Consider the following 26834-nt stretch of genomic DNA (forward strand, 5'->3'; position numbering starts at 1 on the left):
AAATAAATACGAAGACTCCTTTGAAGATTCTTGTTTCTTATCAGCCTGTCGTAATGAATACCTGTTGCTCTGTAAAGGGAATTGAGAAGTGAGGAAAGATGTTGGTTTGAGAGCCCCAGGGAGAGAATTAATATATTGACCTCCAATAAAAAGATGCGCTAGTGCCTCTGGTACTCCTCTGTCTGACCCAGGGGGACCTTCGAGGAGATTTCAGTTACTATAGCTAATTCAGCTCCCAACATTTGTCAGTTAAGAGATCAAATAATGCAAATCAAGGATATTTTTTCTCAATGTGTGCAAGTAACCTCCAGAAAACAGAAGGGGATCCCTACTGATTATCGTGTAGAGCACAGAGCTGACCTGAGATGCTACTGAGTTGGGTTGGGTTTTAGCCATACTCAATCACACTAAAATTATGAGACAAGAGTATGCACAATACAATTCACTCCAAGACACCCAGGTAAGCAAGCACACAAATATTAGAGTGCAATCTGAGCACAATTACTTTACTTTCTCACTGACCTCGGGCATGCAACACCACAGAGGAAAGCTCAGCGCCTTTCATGCCACAGATCTGGCACCCAACGTAGCTGTGTCCGTGCTGCTGAGTTACAGCTACGTGCACAGGAACGCAACGATCCTGTGTATAAATAGCTGCCAGTGTAAAGATATTGCACTTTCGAGATCTAGATTACAAATCAAGCCAGGCGATGTTAAGCTACACACAGCTTCAACCTAATCATGTTCATTAGTAAACTGGCAGAAAAACTTAACTCAATTGGGGCACGCTAATATTGCTATTTAGGAAGGCAAGAAAAAGTGATCAAAGAACCAGCTGTGCTCCAAGCTCTAGTCATTAATAAGTGCACACCTTGTCTACAGAGCCAGAGCTGCAGAAAAAGAAATGACGGAAAGTTTACCATATGCCCTTGAAGATCTTTATGGCAGGGAAATTACACCACAATTTCAGCAGCCACCGCCATTTCTCTGAAGGGTTGAGATGAGGCTCAGTGGGCTTGTTTTACAAGGAAAGATGCCTGCAGAATGCGTTTGGGGAAAACAGAAACAGCTTCCAGAGTAAATACAGATGAAAAGCAGGTATCTGAATTGCCTCTGATCATCCACATCATTTGGCATCCAGGATCTGGCCCAAGCTAATGAGGAAAATGGATTTGCATCACAATGGACCTGAGCAACAATGCTGTCCTACTGGAGGCAGCAAATCTGGACAAATTGGATGCTGTACCTCCATTAAGGATCTCATTCCTCTTCTGAAAAGAGTGAGGGTATCTGCTTCAATGTCCTCAACAATTTCCGACACCAGGAGTTACATTCTTCCAAATTAAGCTAATTTAACTAGTTAAACTAATTCCCTGTGTAGTTCCATTTGTGTATGACATTTTTTTCAACTCCTGATCTTAAGAATTGAAACGAGGAATTACTGACAGATGATGTCTTCTGCCCAGACAGTTGGTTTCTGTCCACGGAGTGATCCTTATAAAACACACATAATTCATTAGCCTAATAAAGTAAGTGAAGTTGCTGTAAAACACAGCATAAACTTATAAGGGCTGTACTGCCATTGGGAAAACTATTTTCTGACCCTGGTACACGTCATTTTATGTTCATGTGTGTCAGTTTTATTATCCTATAATTACTTTGCACAGATGAGCAAAGCATTTCATTCTGTAAACATGTAATTTTATAAAATGGGGCTGTAAGAACAGTCTAAGGCACACTACGGCTCTTCATTACAGACTATCAGATCAAAGGACCCATGTTTTAGAGTGAGATAAAATTATCTTTAGACACAGATGCAGAACAGAAGAACTGAACGCAGCATATCGACTAGACGCACTGCTTACCAAGCTCACAAATCAGGGCTGGAAGAGGCCAGTAAGATGTTACGGAGGTTGTAGAGCCTTTCCATCCCGCAACGTGGGACACAAACTGCCCGGCACCGCTAACAGTGACTCTGCGGATGACTTTGTCCTCCCACTACCATATATCAATGCTTGCAAATGCACAGGTTAAATCATTTTCAATGGCATAAGGTGATGTGAACTGTGCTTCCCCGCATCTGTGAGATCTCCTGCAACGTTACGAGTTGGAAGAGGAACTCTCCTCTGAAACGTGCATAAAATTTCAGCAAGGATGGGGAAACTCCTGTTTATGACTGTATGGGAATTACACTAATTAAGGATATGTAACAGATGGGCTGATAAAACAGGCTTTCGTCCATGGCGATCCCACCCTGCCCTGCCAGCCAGCATCACTCCAGTTGAAATGGGATGGCAGCTTTCTGGTATCTCAACTTCCCAGCTAGAAAGTGTACTGTGACGGGCTGTGGTGTTACGCTCAGAATCTTAGTATTTGCAAAAGGGACACACCACTTGTACAGAGCCAGGAAGCCGTTAGCCTAATTAACTCTTAACTATCTATCAAAATCCAGCAAAGACTTCTTATTAGTCCAGTTACAACAGCACTAACACAGGGTCAGCTCAAAGCTTGTGGCCTTCTGCTAGGGATGGCAAAACCCACACATTTATTGGGCTACGAGGATGTTTCTTACAGCAATAGGGGCAGGCGTTCTCCCAGCCTGCGTTCCAAAGTCACCCTGTAAATAAAGCCTCGTGTTTATATTCCTCCAAGGCATGACAAACCTCAGAGCAAGTCCTATGAGCTTGGGAAGACGAAATAGGTGGAAATAAATACCGAGAACCGTGAAGATATTATTCAGCAGCAATCTTATGAAATATGACTATGTTCTTCTGATATAAAATCCTACCTTTGTGGCTAACTGCATTGTAAATTGTGCTCAGTTTCTTCACATTCTCTTCTTACAACTCTCAATTTTTTTCAATTTTTCAGGAAAAAATATGCGTACAACTATGGGAAATGTAGCAATGCAGATTCTGCAACTTCATGGATAGGATGGATGTTGCAGCAGTTTTATTTTAGATTTTTTCCACAAATTTTATTTTCCTGCACTGTAAAACTGCACCAGGAATCAGGATCCTAATACTTGTCCTAACTCAGCCAGCCTGTGCAAATCATTTCAGTCCTCTGCATTTCATCTTTTTTTCTCTAACTAATAATGTGAATAGTGCTTGAATGCTGTGAATAATTTATTATTATTCCAAATTTATTATTATGCCAAATTTATTCTTGTAAAGAAATACATTTTCAGAATATATCAATTTTAGGTGTCATATACCAGATAACTTAAAGGAGCCCTACCTTCAGAAAGTACTTAAATTTGCTTTTTGACAATGAAGCTTTCTGGGCAAAACATCATCAACTAAAATGCCCCAAATCATCATTGGCATTTGAAAATATATATGTTAAAGCACTGTGATGGTGAAATCCTGACATGGAAAGCTGTATTTGGAAATATGGCATTTGCACTTCACCCTCTGCAGCCATAAGTCTTACCGCACTGCAAAAATATCTAGGAATTTATTCTTGTACCCCAAAGAGCCAGATTATCAGCATTGATAATTAGGCTCCGCTTCAGCCCAGTACAGCTGGAAAGATGAGAAGCTTTCCCTACATTCCTGTGCCAGCACACATCACCTGTGACCTGAAGAAGACACCTTTTGGGTGAATGTGTATTTCAGTCTCCAGGAATATTTAGTCCATGGACCTCCCTGCCAGAACTCTCAACTGGGGGCAGTTGGAGTCTCAGAGGTGCCTTAAGCCAAGCCTTTCCTTTGTGCTTCTCTAATGCTGCCTTGATTGGATTCCTTATGTCCATACTGGAAGACATATTTCTTCTGTCTGGAAGTCCTGCTTTCCACTCCCGCAGCAATAACCAAGCACTCAGGGCTGCTGTTGCTTGATTTAGCACAATGCAGCGGCCAAGGTGGGATCGCTCTCGCTGCAGAGGAGCAATATCAGATTTAAGAGCTGCGTTAGCAAACACTCGTTATTTAGCCAGTTGGCCAAAATGCCTCGTAACATGCAAAGTCTTCCAGGATGTTCATGGTCAACACTGGTTTAACACAAATGGGGCGTTACGGTCTGCCAGGGGCTGGTGGTGCTAGTTCTGCAGCAAGTGGAGAGACAGTAAAGAAGCAGCAAGAGGGAATGGAGGAGAGGACAGGATCTTGTGTTAGCAGCTGTATGCTACACTGAAGCATTAACTTAACACTTAAACATTCGCGTAAACACAGACAAAGAGATCACAATCACAGAATGGTTTGGGTTGGAAGGGACCTTTAAAGACCATCTACTTCCAACCCCACTGCTGTGGGTAGGGACATCAGAGAAGCGCTGTCCCTGTGCTAGTGAGACTCTGGGTATCTCAGAAGGTCCAGGTGACATCTAGCTCTTCTCCTGGCTTATCACCAGGGATCACAGCCCCTTCATTGCCTCCTGTCCTCCCACTCCCTTGCTAAAGCCATAGATTCAAAGCATGGCTCAGTTACCCACAACTTGCTTCTGAGTCATCTTGGACCTAGAACGGCACTGATGTAAAATGCTGATTGCAGAGAGGCTTTCAATTTTTCAGGACTCTGTCCCTTATGAATACAGAGAATTTTATGCAGAGAAAAGCTCAAAGATGCCTTTTTTGACCCCACTGACATGAGTTAATCCAGGCCAAGGTGTGTGGAGGGGTCAATTCTTGGGATGCTCTTTCTCACCATTTCATTTCAGCTTAGTGGAACCACATCAGTTCTGGGGAGGGGATGTGTCCATGTACTAAATTAGTTTTTTACCTTTTAAAAAACAGAATGATGTCTCCCAAGCTGAAAAATTGGATGATATTTGGTCTCTGTGAAGTAGCACAGACCCAGAAAAGACAGGTAGGTGTTGGCCCAAACTGAAGTCCACTAGTAGAGAACAACTACAATGGCTGCAGCATCTATAACATGATCTACTGTTAACAACCCTACTGTTTTCACAGGCAAAACAAACAAAAAAGAGTGGGAGAACACACTTTTGCAGTCTGCCACATCTTCTATAGGCTCTCCCTTGGACATTCAAAACTGGTGACTGGAGCAGAAGCCACACAAAAAATAATCCCATTTATTCTCTCCAGTCATTAAAAAGAAGAAGAGATGTTTTAGATCAGGCATGGATAAGAAAAGATAAAAAGTAAAAAAAAAAAAAGTCTGTAGTATCATGATTTGTTCCTTTAATATTTGTCCCAAAATAAATGTTGCTATTAGTTTTATGTACACAGCACCACAGCTGGACTTGACAACTCTACAGACGTACGATACGGCCTCTCATAAACATGAAAGAATGAGTCAGACTCAAATGAATCAATCTAAAAATTGTAAGAATTAAAAAATAGGCTTCTTTCTTTTTCATTTCTTTCCTATTTACGAGCCTTTAGGCTTCATCTCGGTCACAGTTTCAAGCTGACTTCCATAGGCATAGAGACTAGAAAACAACGAAGACGACACAAACCATCCCTCTCCTTCCCAAATTCCTAGATGATGAGTTGGTGGTGATAATGCAAATCCGTACCACAACGCCTGTGAGCAGAAGACATCACCTGGCTCTTATTGCTGAAGAAGGCGAAGAACTGCCTCGTGTCTTGGAGGGCCCTGCCAACACAAGGACATCCCAGCAGGACTTTGACTTTCCCTCTTTTTTAAAGGACATGGCATTGCCGACCCACGCGCAGACCAACTCTCAGTGTGCACAACCGCTGTTTTGTACCTTTTGTTTGCTGCTTTTGAAGTACATCCTATTTTTTTTTTTCCATCATTATTTCCAGTTTGGCAAGACTTTTTCTATTCGAAGCCTGTGCTTCAAGATACATACCGTCCTTTCTGGGTTGGCACTGCCCGATTCAAAGAACCTGAGCTCTGAATGACAGTCAGCCCTCTGAATTTCCCCAAAGTCTTCTCAGACCATGTATTTTTAAATGAGTGTGTCTTTGCCACAAGCGTGCATGATGCCTGGAAAGCCGGAATACGAGAGAGCCCATACCCACGCTTAATGAGCCAATTACTCATTTTTGCTGAAAATAGGGACAACCTTATCTGTTCGTATCTTTGCAGCTCCTGGGGTTTCTTAGCTTTTGGATTATTTTTTTTTTCCCTTCTTTTTTTAAATTAGAGTTATAAGGGATAATTTCCCCAATGAATCCACGGAGAGCATCTGATCTATTTTTGGGCATAAAATAGATGCGGTACATACTAAAGCTTAACTTAAATCTTAACTTAACCCTGTACGAAGCAGATTAAGATATCTTCTGATTTGCTATCTCCTTTCCCACAACTGCAGGTCACCATCGCTTATCTGCGCATAAACCGCAGTCGTCCTGCCTAAAGTCACTCTTCCTGCAGCTGGACAGCGTGGTGCAAACCATCATCGCAATGTGCACGTGGAGGGGAAGGGCGAGCTCCTGACATCTTGGACTGTGGCAGCCTCTGATGAATCAGGCAGGAGAAGAAGAACAGTTTAGAAAGAAAAGCAGCTTGGGACGAGAGTAACTGGAGAGAAAGAGTACATGATTAAATACTTCAGAGTAGTACGGCTGTGTACATGGCTGCTGAACATTTTTTTGATGTCCTTATCATCTGTTTACTTTAGTGGTGTATCTCTAGGACCCCAGGTAAAATGGACACTAAAGAAAATGGGGAAAACATGCCGACTCAGGATAAGGTAAAGCCTTGAGTGCTTCAAACTTGAAGGGCAGTTACAGCCAGAAATCCTCCTGCATGATAAAGCAGCCCCCTCCTACTCAGTAGATCTCGTCTTTATCTTACAAGTCCACAAGCCTGCCTGATCTTTGAAAATAGACTTTCATCCCTATTTGCCCAACAGGTCCAACATGGCTAGAAAATGTGGTAGGTATCTTCCATTTGGAGGAACTTAGAAATTACAACTGTGAAATCAGTAGTCCTAATGGTTAAAAAGTTAGAGAGAGAGAGAGAGAAAGAAAGAAAGAAAGAATAAAACCTTTATTCTCGGGTATCTTGAGTACTTTTGAAGCACCAGAAGTTAAAAAAAAAAAAAAAAAGTACTTCTACATGGAAATTGGGGTATTTTTGATAGGGAATTCTTCCAATGGGATGACTGAATTTGATAGTCCATGTTGTCACTTTTTTTTTGCATATAATTTTTTCATTTATCTGTCCAGGAGGCACTGTCAGATTGAAAGCAATCTACTTTTAAAATACATTTCCTTAGTTATGCTTCTGATGTCAACAAAAATGACTCAAGAGAAGAGAGAGAAAGAGAGAAACTATCTAATTACTTATCACCACTTCATAGTGCTTACTTCTGCTCCTCAGGCTTTGTAAAGAAAATACATCTATTAATTTCAACTTTCATTCCTCTGCAGTTTCCCCCTTTAGCACTCACACATAAACAATCACTCCCTTTGGACCACTGCCCAAACAATATATACAGAATACTTACCCCCCCCCCCCCATACATACTGCTTAAAATAGGCAGGCAGAGATTACGGACGCACACACGGGTACATACACATAGACACACACAGCTACATCTCCCTGAGCGCAACTGGCTTCTTTTAAAACTACATTTTGGGTCTGAAAAACTTGAACCAGTAACACACTTACCAGCCTACAACTCTTCCTACAACGAACCATGCTCAAGCAGGTTTAAAACAGCTTTCCTGGAGCAGTTCCACACTTGAGCTTCTCTAACACTCGGAAACGCTCTCCTCCCTTTAATGGGATGTTTTAGCCTTCTGACTTTTACAGCAGATGCATTTAAGACTCCGTGATGTCATTTAATTACAGACTTAGGGAAGAAGGCTGAAAGCTTTATTACAACCAGCCTGCGCTGTCAGCTCTCCAGATGGAGTCACAAACTATGCCATATTGCTCAGGCAGAAACTCCGACGAGGGGAAAGGGGGGACTGGAAAGAGGAATCCAATAGCTCGCTTCTCCTTGGTTTTTTCCTCTTTAACATTAGCATGCAGCACTCAGCCCCTGATGAAATAATAGCTTAAGATTAGTCTCCTCTCAGCTCCTCTCTCTCTCTCTATATTTACACACACACACACACTTATCAATATAATCGTAATTGCACAGATAGCAAAGCAGAAGTATACATGCAGCAGCAGATAGGCCTATGTAAAACTTTGAATAAATGCAAGATTCTGCCAATTCTATGTATTCACTGATTTTTATATATATATATATTTGTATTGCAAACCCACATTATTTGAGATAGGCTCTACCCTAAGCAGCTAGAGATCAGCTTATCTTTAAAAGCCGAGCGTGTAATTCTGGAGACATGCGGTTTTCAGTAAGAGCATTAAATAGAAGCAAAAGTGGAAAGAAACAGGACACACAGCGACGAAAAAGGAGAAATAACAGAATGACAATATAACATTAACTTGCCGGTCAGTGACTATGGAGAACAAATAAATCAGAGAGGAGGAAGAAAGGGCTTGGTGAAGAGACGTAGGTATTCAGTGCCTTTGTCTTTCCCAATAGATCCATCACCTGTGAGAGGTATCCCTGAATTTGTCCCTAGGCAGCACTGTACAATAATATGAATGGGAGAAAGAAACAACCTATTAATCATCGAAAGCCTCCATCCTGCAGTGAGCACAAAATACAGTCCTCCAGCACAGTGGGTATTAAACCAATGGAGATATTAAAGGGACATGATGCTGGACCTATGAGAAGGGGACTGAGGAGATAGAATACAAAATACAGAATATATCAAAGCAACAGAAGAACAGTGCTGTGAGAAGCACATTCTCAACTTCTCCTACCCCCTCCAGAAGTGCTGAACAGTATTGAGCAAAACTAGCTGAAAACTGAAGACATGCGTAGCTCAAGGATCCTCTGATTAAAAAAATAACTGCAAAAGTTGAAGACCCAGCTAAGGAAATCAGCTTAAACTGTGAATCCTGGAGCTGTGGTGGACCTCTCAGTTTCCTAAGAAAAGAAATCGGATTTGGTTTGAGGTTTGGATTAAAGCAATAGAAAAGAAAACCTTCTGCATTCCTTTTACCCATTTAATTCATCCCTACCTTAGGATCAGAGTATGGTATATTGAAAGGTAATGGATTTATAGCTCAACAGAAGATGCATTCAACATTAAAGAGGCACTGACACTTGATCTCAATCCAAAAAAATGCTCATCGCTCCTTGGATTTACAAAGCCTTGTATTGACAGTAGAGTAGTGTCTGAATGAAGTCAAGAAAAGTTCATTAAAAAATAATAACGTCCCTTGTATTTTATCCTTCTTGCTGCTCTCTTCTTTCACCTCCTTCTTTTTACCTTAAAGAACTCAGGACCCAAAAATTAAGTTAATGAGAAAAAAGGATGATTGAAGTCTTGCAAGAAAAGGCATGCTCAGAAAAAAAAAGCTGTTTCCTTCCATTATTCCATCCTCTGAACAAAAAGTGGTCGTATGATTAATTCTTCCTTGCTGATGAGAGCTCACACACGTCGGAAAAACTGAAAATGTCTTCTCAGCACTTGGCCAAATTTCAAATCTGATTTGAAGGGCTATTTGATGAAGATGGAAAGAAAAGGATTGCAGCACATGCCTACTTTTGGGAGACCCAAACTCCACTCCCACCCCAGGATTCCCACGCATGGTGCAGCAAGAGCAGTGGCACCAAGGTCACCCCTTCACACTCAGGCTCTGGAAATCAATCCATGACAAGTCTGCCTGAAGACAACAATCATTAGAAAACTACTTCGTTAGTTTGTTGTGGTCCCTTAGACTGCTCCTTTTCACCAAAACTGCTCTTCCACCACAGCCCAAGCAAGCAGGACCAGGACTTTATGAGATTTGTTTCCAGGAGATGCCACCACCGTTTTGGTTTGCACAGGGAGAAACAAGCCTTGGAAATACAAATTAAGGGAAAACCCAATGAACGTATTTAAATCCAGTTGGGAGTGTAGTTTGCTATTACAATTCGTGGATCTAGCTAAATTTGAAAGTACCCATGTAAAGCTGGTTACATCTTAAGTTTAACTATACTCCTCTCTAACTAATTACTATATTGCCTTCTGTTTTCAACCTCTCATCAAGATATAAAACACAGGGAAATAACAAAAACTAAGTAAATACCAAAAAATGTTACTTCAATAAAGGGAAAACCTATTTATTGCTTGGAAAGCCATTCCTGCAGTACTGCCTTCTCGCCACCGACTCCAGTGATGGGTCCACCTGTGTGCGATGTTCTGTCTTAGCCCACTTCTGAAAGCAGCTGATCTACAACTATCTGTACACACACATACCCTATTACTGCTTGAAACGTAAGGAAGGCCCTGTCTTAAAAAGGTTGCCTAAAAATCCCAGTACTATTTCCAGCAGTATTACCTCCCCTCGTTCCAAAGCCCCCTCCCCCAAAAAAACTCAGTAATTGTATGAAGTGGTCTAGTTTTAACCACCAGATCATCATTTTTTCCGATTACAAAACCAGACAAGACCATCTTGAACAAAACCCAGTAGCAGTGTTTAAGCTGCTTCATTATGATCAAGGAGATCAACCAACTACACAGCTTAGTTTTCCTTCCATTATGAAAGATGCTTAGATTGTACGTGGTTTCCATGGACAGATTCAACAGGAACTTCAGAACATAATTACAGATATACCCTTGTCACGTTTGACTGAGCAAAGTCCTCCTGAACTTCTACAGAGACGCAGAGAATACATCTATTTCCCAAACAGGGTTTCTTCAGCACATAAAGACTTTTAGGAAGACCAAACCATCATGCATTCAACAAAGCAGAAGGAAAAACTAAGATCCTTGAACCTGTTCCTGACCTTCGCTGTGGTACTACATGATTTGAACGAATTGTTGAGTGGCTTTCCAAAACGTCTTATGAATTGATGACTGTTAGAAAAACTAATGAATGGATGAAACCCAGAGAATGATCCCACACAGCACAGACGCTAAGCACTGCCCAAAATAAGAAAAAAACCAAAGACAGAAGCACGGAAGACCCAGCACCTCCCCTTGTAACACCACACTTGTCCAATAACAGGCGCCTCACTAGCAGGGTACCGCCACTGGAAGTCTTGGTTCCTTAGAAATGCACGAACCCTCATCCTTCTCCCAAACTTTTATCTTTTGGAGTCTACACTTGTGATTGAACACACGGACCTCGAGCATGTTGCATGCCCGCACAAGAAACTGCAGCTTCAAAGCCAGATAATTAGAAAATTCCTGCAATGACAATACAATTGATGGCAAACTCAAGCCAGAGTTAGAGGATGGACAAGAATGACATCCTCATTATGCAGACCCCTAGGTCACTAGGCTAGAAACTCCCTTTGATTTTGGAAATGAAATCTAGGCACCCTTTCACACGAGGCCAGATGACAGACAACCCCTGATATGCACACAACAGCACTCATTTTCATACCAGTTCTTGACAGCAAAAAAATTGGGCTAAAATTTCTTGCATTATTTCACACTTTTTTGTTTTTCAAATAAAACCCCAAGCGGATGGTGATGAAAGAGTACACAAGGATGGCAGGATGTTGAACAGTCCCCAGAAAATCAATTTCCAGCTGCTGTTTTTATTATTTAGATTTAAGAAAAAACCCACACACATATAAGATGGTAAGTTTGAGCTATTGAGAAACCGGAGACAAAACGTGAAAGTCAGCAGCATTGAGTGAACTATTAAAAAATATCAATTTATAGACAGGGACATTAAATATTTTGTATTTAAGCTTTTGGCTTGTACAGTAAAAATGGCAACTGGATATAAATTTCACGGTCTGGAAAAAGCAAAAGCTTGTAGCCTACGAAAACAAAATTATAATGTAACTTTGGAATGGAAATTTAAACTCCAAAGGTAATTTTCTATTGACAGTGCTCACTGATGCATGAATTATACTCTCAGGGATGCGTAAATAGGATTTGTTTGATTGCTTTATCATCCCTCCATGATATCAAATCTTCTAAAGCAGTGGGAGACATCATAGCGCTGTTTGTAGATTCCTTGTTTGAAGACACAGTGGGGGCAAAATTGTACTGAGGAACAGGGCCTGACCATGAAATCATAATTAATGCCATAACAATCTACTTATAAGTCTCTGAAGCAGCCAGGATGGGGATAAATTAGAAGCAAAATATTGTTAGCATTTTATTTAAATTAAATTTAAAAAAGTCTGACATGACAGGAACCATATTACAGACTAATAAGGGATCAGATGAAGCAATTACAGCGAAGGTTTGGGTTTTTTTTCAATGATGCAAAAAGACACGAGCTTTATCGACATCACTGCTTTGAAGCCACAATTCTAAATTTTCTTCAGTAGCACAACACCTGCCAACAGTTGTGGTTTTCAAGAGAGTGTCTCAAGTTTAGAAATCCAACCAGGTGAATTATCCTGCCCCAAGCCCTAAGACTCCTAGCAGAGATTTTTCAGTTCAGCATCTTACAGATCGAGAGAGATTTCCACGTCACTGCTGAATCACGACAGAAAGTGGTCAATATGGGAAAGAAGGGTTGGCAAACCAGGAGGAGAAAACACTTTGCAGCTGTCTAGGCACTATGGTAATAAAAGGGATAGAGTTAAGTGTTTGCCGTGACCTTGGCAAGGGGAAAATCAGACAGGACAGCAGAGAGGACTGCTCTCACCTGGAAAAAATGAATTGTGTAACTGGCTTTACTGGAAAGGGTTTTATTCAGTAAGAATTGCAAAAAAACCCCCAAACAAACCAACCCACCCCCCCAAGATTCCTCCACTTATGTTGTGCAAAGCAACTGAGGGCGAAGAGTCACTCTGAGCTTCACTGAAAGAACTATCTGAAGGCTATGCTGGTACCTTCCAAACATCAACTGAAGATGTCCCACTAAACCTTTATTATCAATGTTAGCATACAAACCAGACAAAGAACTTGTAGCCCTCAGCTCAAGTAAGACAAGGAGGAAAAAAAATATGCATAACCTAAACTCAAGGCAACATCGTAAATGATGGCCTTTCAACAACAGACTTCATTTTAAAGCCAGGACTTCCAAATACAGTGGGTAGCTGAGCAACGGGCCAATACATCAATAATTAGGGGACCAATCTAGAAACCATGATGATGATGATGATGATGATGATCTTCAGACGCTGGGATGCTTTTACTTGAGCTATTCTGGTACACAGGTCCTTGGTCTTGCCTGCCCAGCTGATGGGCAGAATAGTGGCTCAGCAACATGGCTTCCAAAATCACATGGTGGCACATGGTACCTCCTGCTCTACTGGCAACGGCCAGAGATACATGACAGGCAAAGAGGATGGACACGATGTTTTATTAAGATGCTTTCTAAGATCTTGTATGCCAATATGGATGGCTCATAGCTCCTGAACATTGATATCTACTGTCTTTGCACTCTGGCCAGAACAAATGAGGTTTGTCCAAAAGGTTGTGCTACATGGGAATATCAGCTTCGAGACCATAATGTGGTCCAACTGCCCGTGTACAATCCCAGCAATCTAGAGCTCTAACTCAGATGCAAACACTTCTCTTCCAGTGTTGCTATAACTCAACTGATTTGCACCTGGCCCTCCATCAGTAAGAGAACAACACTCAGCTACCTCCATGAATGCTTCCGGGATCAGTTAGTTGGTTTCTGTTCTTTACATGTGTAAAGTTACAGTATCTAAATACCACGATATTTATCCTCAAACCACCCTGTGGTCTACGGAAACTATCACCCTCACTTTACATACCAGGAATCGAAGGACACGTGCATGAGCAGAAAGAGTGGAAAGAGGAACACAGAGAGAGGAAGAGGTGGGAAGAAGAGAACTTGGTTCTATGTTACAGCTACTCTGAAGCCAATTTTCCCGAAGCATCACAGTGAGCACCAGAAATTGCTGGGAATCAGGATTTTCTGAATTATATAAAAGCTTGCAGAAGTGACAACAGAATTACCTCTTTCTAAGAGCTTGACCCGCATCTTCTAAGATAATGACTACCCAATGGTGGAGGAGGAGAGGAGCACCACTGGAGGAGACCTGCAGGATTAGACACCTCTTGAATGTTGTAAGGCTCCCCGACAAATAATCTTTGAGAAAGGCTGGAGATGGGAGGAATTGTGAAATGTTCCTATCCCTTTCACTTCACTGCAGTATCCACACACATACAAAACACGTAGAGCACAGAAGGAGTTATAGTCCTGCTTCACGGCATGCGGGGAAAGGCTACGTTAACTGTCAAACTACCGTCTCACATATTCATAGTTAATTCTGGCAACCGATTTCAATTAGGGCAAGGAGCAGGGAGGGAGTTCTTCTGTCCTTCACGTTACTAGACATGTATTAGGAATGACAGCCTATGATTGCTGCAGACAGCATCTAATTAACTGTCATTATAAAACACATGTCAAAGCCCGGGGCCTATGCTGGATCCGCTGTCTAATTTAGCTCCAGAATATTAAAAGATCTCCTTGAAACAAGCTGGTGAATGAATTTTGTTGTCTTATTAAACATTCCCTACCCCCCCATTCCTAAACCCTCCTTCCTCTTTGGTACTCAGTATTTGGAATAAATGATGGATTAAAACTGTTTCTTTTCTTCCTCCTTACTGTAGTCAGCCTTAAAGAGAAGGATTAGAACACAAATATGACATGAAAGTGGAAGCTGTCTGCAGAACTATTAGATGACTAATGAAACAATTATATCTAAACAACCACAACAATTACTTGCGGAGCCTATTTTTTCTGTAGCACACTGCACAGTCAGACCTTAGTTCTCTCTTTTTTTTTTTTATTAATTAGAGCAAGCATAAATTCAGCCATCTCTGTTTCTGCAAGCATTATGTGTGTGCGGAAGCACAGTGGAGGAGCTGGATGGAAACCTCTTCATTAAATTCCTGGTGACATCTACCCCTCTGTTGCACAAAGTCACCAAACATAAGACAACTGTCAGCATGGAGGCAGGCATGAATTTAGTGGGGTAAAAGGGAAGGGACACAAGCCACCTAAGGGGATTTTAATTCCTCCTTTAGCACAACTTGAAACAAGCAGTTTATTGTGGATTGACATGCGAGCAACCTGCTATCCCTACCCAATTTTGGAGAAAATGCCAAGAACGCAATGACCCTCGTGATACAACACCAGAGTATGTGACCTAATGAAATGTCATGCTTTAAGAGCAGTCAGATTTCATTTGGAAGCTTTTTTTTGGATAAACCTATTTACAAGTGGCATTTCTTGATTCAACTAGGAAGTGTATTTTGATGTTGGAGTCCACCTTAGTGTTAATAGCACAACCCGCTTGGAGAAACACAGGCACTTCTGGAGCGTATGGGATATTACTCCCAGAATCCCAGACAAATTACATAGTCTGGAATTGTATTCTATCCACGTAATTTTTTAGAGAAACCACTCATTTTCCCTGAAGGCTGTACAGTGTAGACCTTCCTTTTCCAGTCACGGATTACAGCCACCAGAAGAAAATGAAGAGCTGATTATTCCCAGCAACAATACCTAAAAGGCTAGGAAATGACCTTCACTGTGAGGGCAGTCCAATTTTGGAATGAGATGCTCCAAACCCCACAATCCATGAATATTTCTCAATTTAGCCTTCTTTCTCTTTCCCAGAGGTAAAAATTGACCAACAAGAACGGTGTCATTAGAGGATGTTATGATAATGCAACAAAAAGTGCACAGAAAATAGCTCCTACTATTAAAGTCTTATTGTCATAATCTAAAGTGTCTATATGATCACTGCCTCAGATAACTAGATTTTCTCTAACTCTGCTTAAGTGGCTGTAACATGCATTAACTGGGACAAAATAGGATAACGAACCCAACAAACTGGCTATTTTATCGTTGTGCCTTTCCCTCGAGGAAAAAATGAGCTTTTGCCTATAGAAGTGCACGGAATCCATCCAAACGTGCTTTCTTTACAGAAATGTTCAATACTTTCCCCGATCCACAGGATGGTGTAATGTGCCTTAGCAGAGCAGTACATTTCAGGTGTTTGCAGCCCGATTTCAGAAACGGAATGAAATTCAGACACAGCCTCCAGGCAGAAAGGAAGATCCAATCTATGAAAAATACCAACTCAGGGGATATCAGAGAGTCCATTAATCATTAAAGCATGAAGTTCCCTTGCTCCACATCTCTTTTTGGTGTTTGTAAATACAGTGCCTTGCTGTAGCTAAAGCTCGATGCAAAAAGCAGCTATAGTGCCCCAAGGGCTGATACTGAAGAGCTCGATTACCTAAATCCAACCTACCTGCAATCTCTCAAGTTTAGCACTTGCTCCAAACAGTATTACGACAGACACTATCCTTTGGCATCTGGCCTTGCAAAAGAGCCTTGCGAACTCCCTGTTCTCAAGGCAGAAGCCCAGAGATATTTTACAGCTTCCAGAGCTGTGATTTAAATGTACCTCCATTTCCTTCAGCTTGCTGAAGACGCCACATAAAGGACGGTCTCGTTGTCATGGGACCAACCCAAGATGTCAGCGACCTGGGTTCAAGCATCTCATCTATGCAGATACCGGTAGGCAAGATATTAATTTAGAGGTCTGGATGTAAAACAGGGCCAAGAATACAGCAAATGAAGGTGCTAGAAGTGCTTTACACAGGGTAGTGTGCCTAAAGCCTTCACGTTAATTAGCCTCTCTTTAAAAGCTGAGTTCTTTCCATGATAAACTGTTTGCTTATGCCATGTCAACGAAAGGAAGGAAAGTAATATTTAGACAAAGCATGAAAAGTAAGAAGACGTTCACAAAAATGCTATTCCTGGAAGAAGGTTTTAGGCTTTGCAAATATAACCAGGAGGTTTAGTCCCAAGACAGGTAAAGAATTTACAGTCTCCTTGGGATTTTTTAATTTCTGGAAACTAGCAGATAATACGGGGTTTTATCTGCCTTTTTAGTTTCTGTTCTCTGAAAGGAAACATAGCTCTGTGCTTCCACTTCACAAAGCCTGACTCGTGCTGCCTCACTCATATATTTCACTTTATATTTGACTCATATATTTATTTTCACCCATATATTTAACTTTATTCTCTGTCTTGTCTGCTGTTACCAAATTAGCAAAAATCTCTGAGTCTAAAACATTTCCACTCCTTTGCTAAGTACAAGCCATCAGAGCTGAACTCTTCTCAGTGCAAATCAAAGACTCCACACAAAAGCCATGGACCCACCAAAGCTGATTGGGTTTTTGCAATGGACTTCAGTGGAAGGAGGACTTAAAACTATAAAATCTGGTTCTTCACCCCAATTTTATTCATGTGTAGTGCCACTAGTAGCTGTGATTTTTATCCTGACTTGGAAAAGAAAGAAAATTTCAACCCTCTTGAGAGCTTTGTGAAGTGTCAAGGGTAGGCGGGATGTTTATTTTAGCAATTCAGTCAACTGGCATACAGGCTTGTGATGGCTGTGAGAAGTTTTGACCTGGTTACTACCTGCTCTGGGACTTGTTTGCAGTCACTGCCTTGTGAGGGTAACATTAGCAAGTCTCCAGCAAAGAAGTCTTTAACATCTTTATTTAACTTTTCCTTCACGCTGAAATAGTGAAATATTCTCATCCCCTTTTCCAGGTGGACAACAGAAGCGCAAAGAGACTGAGTGGGTGATCTGATGTTTTACACAACCTGTGAGAGAAAACGTACTGCTGTAAAGCAGAATCCTCTAATGAATCAAGTCCGTCTTGGGGAACTGGATTCACATCTCTTGAGTTGCTCCTTGAGTGGGAAGGCAATAGTGCTGCTTTTCAATTGGAAATGATTCCCAAAACAGTGATGCCCAGAGCCATTAACAGGCATTTCCAGCAGTTCTCATTACTGTTACTATCGATTCTTCCACTTCTCCTTTTTTTCTCCTGTGATTCTTCAATTTTCCATATTTTTTTCCCCTATGATTTTTCAATTACAATATCTAATGGTGGACTTGTGCCCTTCACTCTGTATGGAGGAGTAAATAACTCATTTCTTTAAAATGCTTATTTCCCAGTAGATTAACGATGGTGATTATGAACAGAAAAGATGCACTTTAACAAGTTTGGAAAATGTGTATCGCTGTTCTGCAAAGCATTTAAGCACACGGCATGGAAACACTTCACGATTCTTACTGGTTTTACTACTCTCTTCCCAAGGTATCTCAGTCACAGGCCAGCATTCAAATGCTACAATTGGATGGACATAACCGTGTGCCAAGTTCTGCACTCGCTTTTTAAAAAAAATCTTCTTTCTGTTGATTTTGTGGCATAGTTAAAAATGATTAACCACAACCAGTGAATATTGAAGAAGAACAGATAGGGCTCCTGCGTAACCTGCGGGAAGACCTCAGGAGTGTTTGTATTATCTGCCCAGTTTCATTTCAGTGATTATGAAGACATCGAAGAGCCTTGTAGGCTCACCACACTCATTAATATTCTGCTCCTTCACTGATAAGGTTCTCATTCAATGGCACATTTCGTCTTGAAAAACGCAAAGAAACATTCCTAACCCTTCTTGGGATGAGAACAAATCCTCTCTATCTTGCTACATAATCCTGGCCATGTTTATATGTTGCTTTAGAAGAATTATTTCTTCCATCTGCTCCTACCCATTAGTCTATTGAGTTGCTTCTTTCTTATCGCTTCCCTAAGGTTCTCAACTTAAATACATTAATACACTGTGGTTCAGTGATCCCCCAATACTAAACACATTTTGCAGTATTGATCAGCAGCTCGCTGCTCAAATGAGAAACAACCTACAGAAGTCAATGCTATAAAGATAGAGCAGTAAATTTGCCATATATATATAGAGACGATACATATGGGTGTGGGCGTATGTATATACACAAACTCTACCCACGCTGTGCAGCATCTAGTCATCTAGTCGCAGAAACAATTAGATACTTGGTTATTAGCTTCCTTATTGAACATGATTAAAGATATTTATGTTATCACTTTCCTTACAATTTTAGGGACTAAATATAAATTCACAGATCAAAATTAGAGCTAATGGGCATGGTATTAAAAAACAAATAGGCCCCGGCTGTATAATATGTTTATAGTACTCCGCATTTTAAAAAGTGATTAAGGGCTTGGTAAAAGGTCAGAAGTTCCACTGGGTTACATTTGTCTAGCATGAGAAAGTAGTTCCCTTCCAAAGCCTCATGACAAACAAGACAAATGTACTTTTTCTTTGTTGGATGGAAAAAGGTCTTGGTGGGTGATAAATAGCAGACCCATCCAATTCTGTAATACAGTAAGAAAAAATATACATCTTTGTGCTGAGGTACAAATCAAACCACTTTTTCCTCTCCTTGCTTAATCACCAATTAAAAATATAACATATTAAGTTTTAGTTAGTCGAAATTGAATTTCATTCACATTAAAGAATGCAACCTATCATTTGACAAAAATGGAGCACTTTTCTTTCAGAAAGCACACAAAATCAGTAATTTAATTTAACTAGAAAGTGTGCGGCTTCTCTGAAAAGAATTACACTGTTGATTGTGTTAAGCAAATAGTAATTAACGCAAGTACATACAGCTCTAATTAGCAAGGAATTTAATTAAACAAATATGCCAACATAACAAGATGCATAACAAAGTAATTGTACTATGTCTTGCCAATGTAGTCTTTACTACTTCAAAGTTTTTACACGGTGATTATAAAGCAATTTTGAACGACTGGCTACACAAGAGTGGCAAACCAGGCTCTACGCAGCCCCGCTGAAATGCACAGACCCCCATAAAGCCAAAGCATGTCAGAAACGACTGCACTGTCTGCTGAATTCCCTCCATCGCTCCATCACCGTCCCTATTTTCTATGACCTGGAAGAGACATACATGAACACTTTTAACAGTGCTGGCTTTCAGGATTACAAAGGAGAATTCCTGTTTCCCTAAATTAACAAAATATGAAAGCCAAACTTGTCATCGCTGACCTTTCATCGTGTTCTGACAGCCTGGAAAATGTAAACTGATATCAAGACACAGAGTTAGAGAAGAGTTAAGGTTGGAGGATCGTCCAGTTCAAGCCCTGCCCAAGCAGGGACAGCCAGAGCAGGTTGCCCAAGATGGTGTCCAGTTGGGTTTTGGATATCTTCAAGGATTGTGGAGACTCCACAACCTCTCTGGACAACCTGCTCCAGTGTTTGACACCCTCACAGTAAAAAAGTGTTTCCTTATGTTGAAGTGGAATGTCCTGTACTTCAACCAAGACTTTCAGGCTTGCAGATACAAAGTCTATAGCAGCATGCTCGGAGCAACTTGGATTTTCCCAGCATTTTCCCCCGACAGTCAAGTAAGCCTGAAACGTTTGCATGAAACAGGATTCTACAACCCTTCTTCCAACACAGTGTGGCTGACATGGTGCTCTTCTCAAGGTATTATTAGTGCTTTACCAAAAAGTCTCTCTAACCAACCCAAAATCCTTCGACAGTTCCCCCACAAAGACAGACCATCATGATGAACTGAAAGCAGTTTATTCCACGAGAAATAAGAGAATCTCTTTCAAAACCTACCTCTAATTTTGCTAGATGAGATATCCACAAATCCCTGGAGTCAAGAACAGGTTTTTCAATGACTTCAGTATCCTTTAGATCAAAGTTTGCAAGTGTCTACAATTGCCCTACTACCCAGCTCACTCTCCACTTTCATCAAGACCTGGGTTTTCAGCGTAACCACCATTGCGTTTGTGAAGAGCAAGCTGATGGTCAAAATTGATCAGCATACTCTGAAACAAAGTTCTTCTACCTGTGGAACGAACTTCAGTGAGTTTAATGTCACCGGTAGGTCACCAAGAGTCTGAAGGAAGATGTCTTCCACTCCAAACATTCACTTATATTTGCGTGGACATCTTGGCCATCAACACAGGCACAGCTCCTCCACAAAGGAGAAAAAATCCTTGGGCAGTAAAATCCCATTTTCACCACGCCAGTTTCATCCTCCATTTTTTAAAGCATGGTACAGAGCTACAGGGTTGTAATTTTCTCCTAAATTATTTCTACAAGCTACATCATAGGAAAGAGGATTTTTGCCACTGTCCCCCCTTAAGTATTTCCAGCCACAGTACAGACATTTTTAATCAGTAAAAATAGAAAATCGAAGGGAAAAAGAATACGAGGAAACTATATGCTTTGCAGAGCTCTTTATGACCTAGGAAGCAGGGAAGAGTCATGGGCATCTTTGAAACAAATACGCAATACCCAGAATGCATCAGTTAATATCTTTTATGAGTCTGTTTCAAAAGCCGCAGCAGAAGTGGTATTATACAGCCTAATTAAATCAATTAATCTGTGTAACTTTGCAATGGTTGGACTTTTTCCAGAAGGGCTCCTTGGAGCATCTTTTGTTCATTCTCTGTCTCTTCCTAAATTTCTGAGGTAAACAACAACAACAACAAAAATGCTAATTTCTTTCCTGACACTTTACAATCAGGGAAGGTTGAAGCCCCAAAGGATTTTTTCTTAATGTTAAACTCTCTGCTTATCAATCCCATTCTCAGCCTAAAGCTGAACGCCACTATTCTGCACGTTATTATTTCTTAATTTATTACTGGTATTACCATAGTGCCTGGAGGCTTTGAAGTGCACTGATTTAGTGGTGGTTTTTTCTTTCTTTTTTGTTTTTCTTTCTTGATCATAAACTGGAAGATCAGGCTTCCTATTGGCATCAAATTCGTTGAACAAGGACCTTAGAAACTTGGCGTGTAATTTGGTATTGCAGGCACCAGGCTTTTCTCAGGGTGCTAGTGGTGTTTTACCACGACAGGATGTTTTCCATTACCATGTGTCACAACGCAAGCACTTGCTTGTCAAAGATATTGACATCTGCAGAAGAAAGCTGCTGCTACCTACTTTTTAACTTGTTTTTCATGTTTGATTGCCACACGTATCATGTCAGCATCTACTTTTGTGATTAAAAGAATTGGAGAATCTGTAGGCAATTTAATGAAATGTAAAAAGCTGCTGACATTAAGGGCTACTGTACATGACTATAAGCATGCCGAGTTACAACACACCAGAGAACTGAAGCAAGAGAAAGATACACTTACCTGAAAGCCAAAGACTCTGGAAATTGCCATTTTAGTTGTGTTGCTCTGCTGGTTTTGGCTGGGGTAGAGTTAATTTTCTTCACAGTAGCTGGTATGGGGCTGGGTTTTGGATTTGTGCTGGAAACAGTGTTGATAACACAGGGATGTTTTCATTACTGCTGAGCAGTGCTTACACACAGTCAGGGCCTTTTCTGCTTCTCACCCCACCCCACCAGCGAGCAGGCTGGGGGTGCACAAGAAGCTGGGAGGGGACACGGCCGGGACAGCTGACCCCAACTGCCCAAAGGGATATCCCACACCATATGACGTCATGCTCAGCTTATAAAGCTGGGGGAAGAAGAAGGAAGAGGGGGACGTTCGGAGTGAAGGTGTTTGTCTTCCCAAGTCACCGTTAGGTGTGATGGAGCCCTGCTGTCCTGGAGATGGCTGAACACCTGCCTGCCGATGGGAAGCAGTGAATGAATTCCTTGTTTTGCTTTGCTTGTGTGCGCAGCTCTTGCTTTACCTACTGAACTGTCTTTATATCAGCCCACGAGTTTTCTCACTTACTCTTCCGATTCTCTCCCCCATCCCACTGTGGGGGGAGTGAGCAAGAGGCTGTGTGGTGCTTAGTTGCCGGCTGGGGTTAAAACCACGACAGTTGCGTGTTACATCTACAGAATCCCAATAAGGCTGGGTCTTAACACGCTTCATCACCAGGAAACAATACTGGTCCTGAAGAATTTGGTCTTAAGGTGCTCAAATCCAGAAAAGTTACTGTGAGGCAAATCATAGAATCATAGAATCATAGAATCATTGAGGTTGGAAAAGACCTCTAAGATCATCGAGTCCAACCGTCAACCCAACACCACCATGCCCACTAAACCATGTCCCTAAGCGCCTCATCTACACATCTTTTAAATACCTCCAGGGATGGGGACTCAACCACTTCCCTGGGAAGCCTGTTCCAATGTTTCACCACTCTTTCAGTAAAGACATTTTTCCTCACGTCCAATCTAAACCTCCCCTGGTGCAACTTGAGGCCGTTTCCTCTCGTCCTATCGCTTGTTACTTGGGAGAAGAGACCGACCCCCACCTCGCTACAACCTCCTTTCAGGGAGTTGTAGAGAGCGATGAGGTCTCCCCTCAGCCTCCTTTTCTCCAGGCTAAACAACCCCAGTTCCCTCAGCCGCTCCTCATAACGCAGGGGCCATGCTAATCTTCTCTGTATTGTTCCAATTTTAGTATATGTGCTGCCAAAGCGAGCACATATAAATCTGGGGTTAATAAATCGAGGTATTAATTCACAGGATCAACTACTGCTTGGTCATTGGCAATGTATATTTACAGCCATGCAAACTTATTTCTCCAGGGTAGTAGGGTCAGTGTCCTGGTTTCGGCAGGGATAGAGTTAATTTCTTTTCTAGTAGCTGGTACAGTGTTTTGGATTTAGGATGAGAACAAAGTTGATAACGCACCGATGTTTTAGTTGTTGCTAGGTAATGCTTACACTAGCCAAGGACTTTTCAGCTTCCCATGCTCTACTGACTGAGAAGGCTGGAGGTGCACAAGGAGCTGGGAGGGGGCACAGCCAAACTGGCCAAAGGGACATTCCATACCATGTGACATCATGCTCAGTACATAAACTGGGGAAAACTGGCCGGGGGGGGCCGCTGCTCGGGGACTGGCTGGGCATCGGTCGGCGGGTGGTGAGCAATTATACTGTGCATCACTTGTTTTGTGTATTATTATTATTATATTATTATTATTATCATTTTATTTCAATTATTAAACTGTTTTTATCTCAACCCACAAGTTTTTATCATCTGTGCTCTTCCAATTCTCTCCCCCATCCCACCGGGTGGGGGGGAGTGAGCGAGCGGCTGCGTGGTGCTTAGTTGCCGACTGAAATTAAACCACGACAGTCAGCTACTGGGTACAAGTAGAAGAGCCAATATGCTCCAAGTTAATACCCCGCTATGCTAAATAGCCCACGCTCATACAACTAGGGGCAAAGAGAAATAGTAGTATTTACTGGATTAAAGTTGGTAAAAGAAACTTACAATAGAAAAAACCCAAAACAAATAAAAAAACCCAATCTAGGTCTCCAAAGTCCCATCTCATAACAAGACCATCCATTCCATGTCATACTCTTGTATCTTTACAACTAGACCCAGTCACTGAATACAGATATCTCATAACCCACACACCCAAGTCATTGTTCTCTTTTAGTCCTCAGTTCGTTTCGCTGTGAAGTATTCTCAGAATTTGATAGTGATGCATATTTCAAAAGCAAAAAAAAAGGGGTGAGCTGTGACAGGGAGTTTCTGATGAAGGAAAGCTTAAAGGAACTTGGTCTAGGGGAAGAAAGGAAGTCTTGCAAATAAACCTCCTACAGAAATGAGATATTAAAAAACAGCGAAAGGTTTGATTTTATATGATGTACGCAGACCTTCTCAATAGGAGAAATAGGTTTGACAATAAGGCAGCTATTTAATAAATGCTGCCTTATAGGGAAACGTCTCCAATTAAACTAAAACAGCAGCAGAAATATCATATAGAACTCCTTTATCCTTTTTCAACTCCACCAGATATGATATTAGAAAGTCCAAGTAGGCTATTTAGCATTAACATTAGACCAAGATTCAACCTCCGTCCAATCTGATGGAAATATAACCTTTGGAAGATGTTTTCTTTCCCCCACCTTAATCCTATCCTGTAGAGCTTAAAAGGCGAAGCTGAATCATAGAATCATTAAGGTTGGAAAAGACCTCTAAGATCATCGAGTCCAACTGTCAACCCAACACCACCATGCCCACTAAACCATGTCCCTCAGCGCCTCATCTACACGTCTTTTAAATACCTCCAGGGATGGGGACTCAACCACTTCCCTGGGCAGCCTGTTCCAATGTTTAACCACTCTTTCAGTAAAGACATTTTTTTTCTTTAATTTAAGAACTTGAACTTAAGATCATTACACATAACAAGATTTATTCAGGAATACATAACAAATCAATATTCAAAATAAAAGAGTTTGGCTTGGGCGCAGGTTCAGATGGACCCTAATTTCAATTTTGTTGACTGTGTTGAAAAATTGTGACATATACCCCCAACCCCGGAGAGCAATTTGCACATTTTGGGCACTGCACACAGTAATGGCAACCTGTGTGCAGAGAGTGGTGTCTCTATGCAGTTCTTGGCCTGGAGTTGTCCTCTCCAGTTTCTGGCTGGAGACTGCAGCTTGCACAGATCCATCCCCTCCATGCCAGCCTTTGTTTCGCTAACAGAAGCCAGTCAACGTTTTTTTTACTCTGCTCCTGCAAAAGAGGTTTCTGCTCCTGTTAGTAGCTTCTCCTTCGCACCTTTTTTGAAGACAGGTAATCAGAATCGGTCACAGTTATCACAGGGAAAGTTTCAAATGCGCCCAGTTTAACAGTATTAACACATCTCACTAATACCTCATTAATTTCCTAATGAAAATGTTTCCTAGACTGCATTTGCCTTTTTCAGAGCTGCACCACTCTGGCAGTGTCACCTTGTCTAACACACACCACGTCTTTCTCTTCCTCCGTGGCTTCTACCTGGCCAGCCCTCAGCCACATCTTTCATTACACCCTTTCCTTCTCGCTTTTCCTTCCTTCAAAGCCACCGCAAGAAATCTTGAGCTGCTTAAGAAGAGCAATAAAGTGTTATTATGTTCAATAACTTAGAGCAGAATCAAATCCTTTCTTGGAAACAATCTAACTCTGAAGCCAGGATCCACTACCTTTCCTGGAAAAGCATGATATATCGGAAGAAAGACCAACCTCAGCCATGCTAAACCAGGATGTTAACACTTGCTTACCCTCTCGCTCACACTGGGAGAAATCTCTGATAGGCAATTTAACACAGGTACGTTCAAGAAAATGCACGAAAGATTTCTGGGAACACATTTAGCCTTTTGTTTTACCTATTGTAAGTAAACAGATGATCATGGAATGGGATAAATGGCTTTTTCTCTAGATAAAGCACACTTTCTGGAGTGATGCAATAGACGTGATCAGAGGAAATCCAGCTACACCAGCGTGAAAGGTTTCGCATAATAGATCAATAAAAACCTTAATGCATTATAAACACACAGCAGTGCAGTTTACTGTTCAGCTTGCACAACAGTTTTTAACTGAAGCATGGAGAGGAACATTATCAAGTAAATGCAATAGGGATGTGATGGATAAAATATAAATACCTTAACTTTTGTAGTATTTCACTATTAATAGTCTTGCTAAACAAGATCTGATTAGGAATTCATAAGGACAATGGAAATTTGCAGGAAATTTTGCTTAACAAGCATGGTGACATCTAAAAATCTATGCTAATGCATGCAATTACCGTAGCACTTATTTTCAGTGACCCAAGTCCTTACCCAGGTGGGACAGAGAGCCCATCTGCAATCTCTCCTGTATCTCCTCCTCTTCATTTCGAGGAAATTATCACCCAGTGCCTTTGCAAGGTGCAATGGGGTGCGGTACCAGACTGCACAGAGCCATTAACCACGACTGTAAAGCGTGTTAAAGAACAGCAAGTGTATTATATGGCCCCAGAAGGCAGTTCCTTTTTATGTCCTCTTTAGAAAGCAGCAAACCACCCTGCGGGCTTTGGGTGACCCATTTTCAACACACAGCCGTGAAGATACCTTTTTAGAAGACATGGTCCCAAGCTGAGTGCCTTGCTAAGAAAGAAGAGGCAGGCTGAAGGGGAGCGGCCATCCCCAAAGCCATGTGGTGTCTTAGAAGTGCCAGCGCTGTGCCAAGCCTCCTCTTCCAGTACCCTGTCCACTCCATGGTTTGAAGTTAAGAAATAGCATTTCAACTCCATTCTACCTACCAATGCCAGGAAGGGAGAGAGGGAAGAAGTCAGGCTTTACAATCAGTTAACAACCATGGTTATCCCAAGGTGCATA

The 26834-nt window shown here is 41.4% G+C and overlaps 1 protein-coding gene and 1 non-coding gene across 2 annotated transcripts in view; both read right to left on the reverse strand.

The window, feature by feature from the left end:
* Positions 1 to 26834, reverse strand: part of EXOC4 (exocyst complex component 4) — a 423725-nt gene that overhangs the window by 128821 nt on the left and 268070 nt on the right. The gene's annotated exons all lie outside the window — the stretch shown is intronic.
* Positions 23063 to 23164, reverse strand: LOC143155975 (U6 spliceosomal RNA). The gene has a single exon (XR_012994530.1). It is a non-coding gene; the product is annotated as a U6 spliceosomal RNA (small nuclear RNA).

Source organism: Aptenodytes patagonicus, chromosome 1 (assembly GCF_965638725.1).
Source record: "Aptenodytes patagonicus chromosome 1, bAptPat1.pri.cur, whole genome shotgun sequence".
Classification (NCBI taxonomy): Eukaryota; Metazoa; Chordata; class Aves; order Sphenisciformes; family Spheniscidae; genus Aptenodytes; species Aptenodytes patagonicus.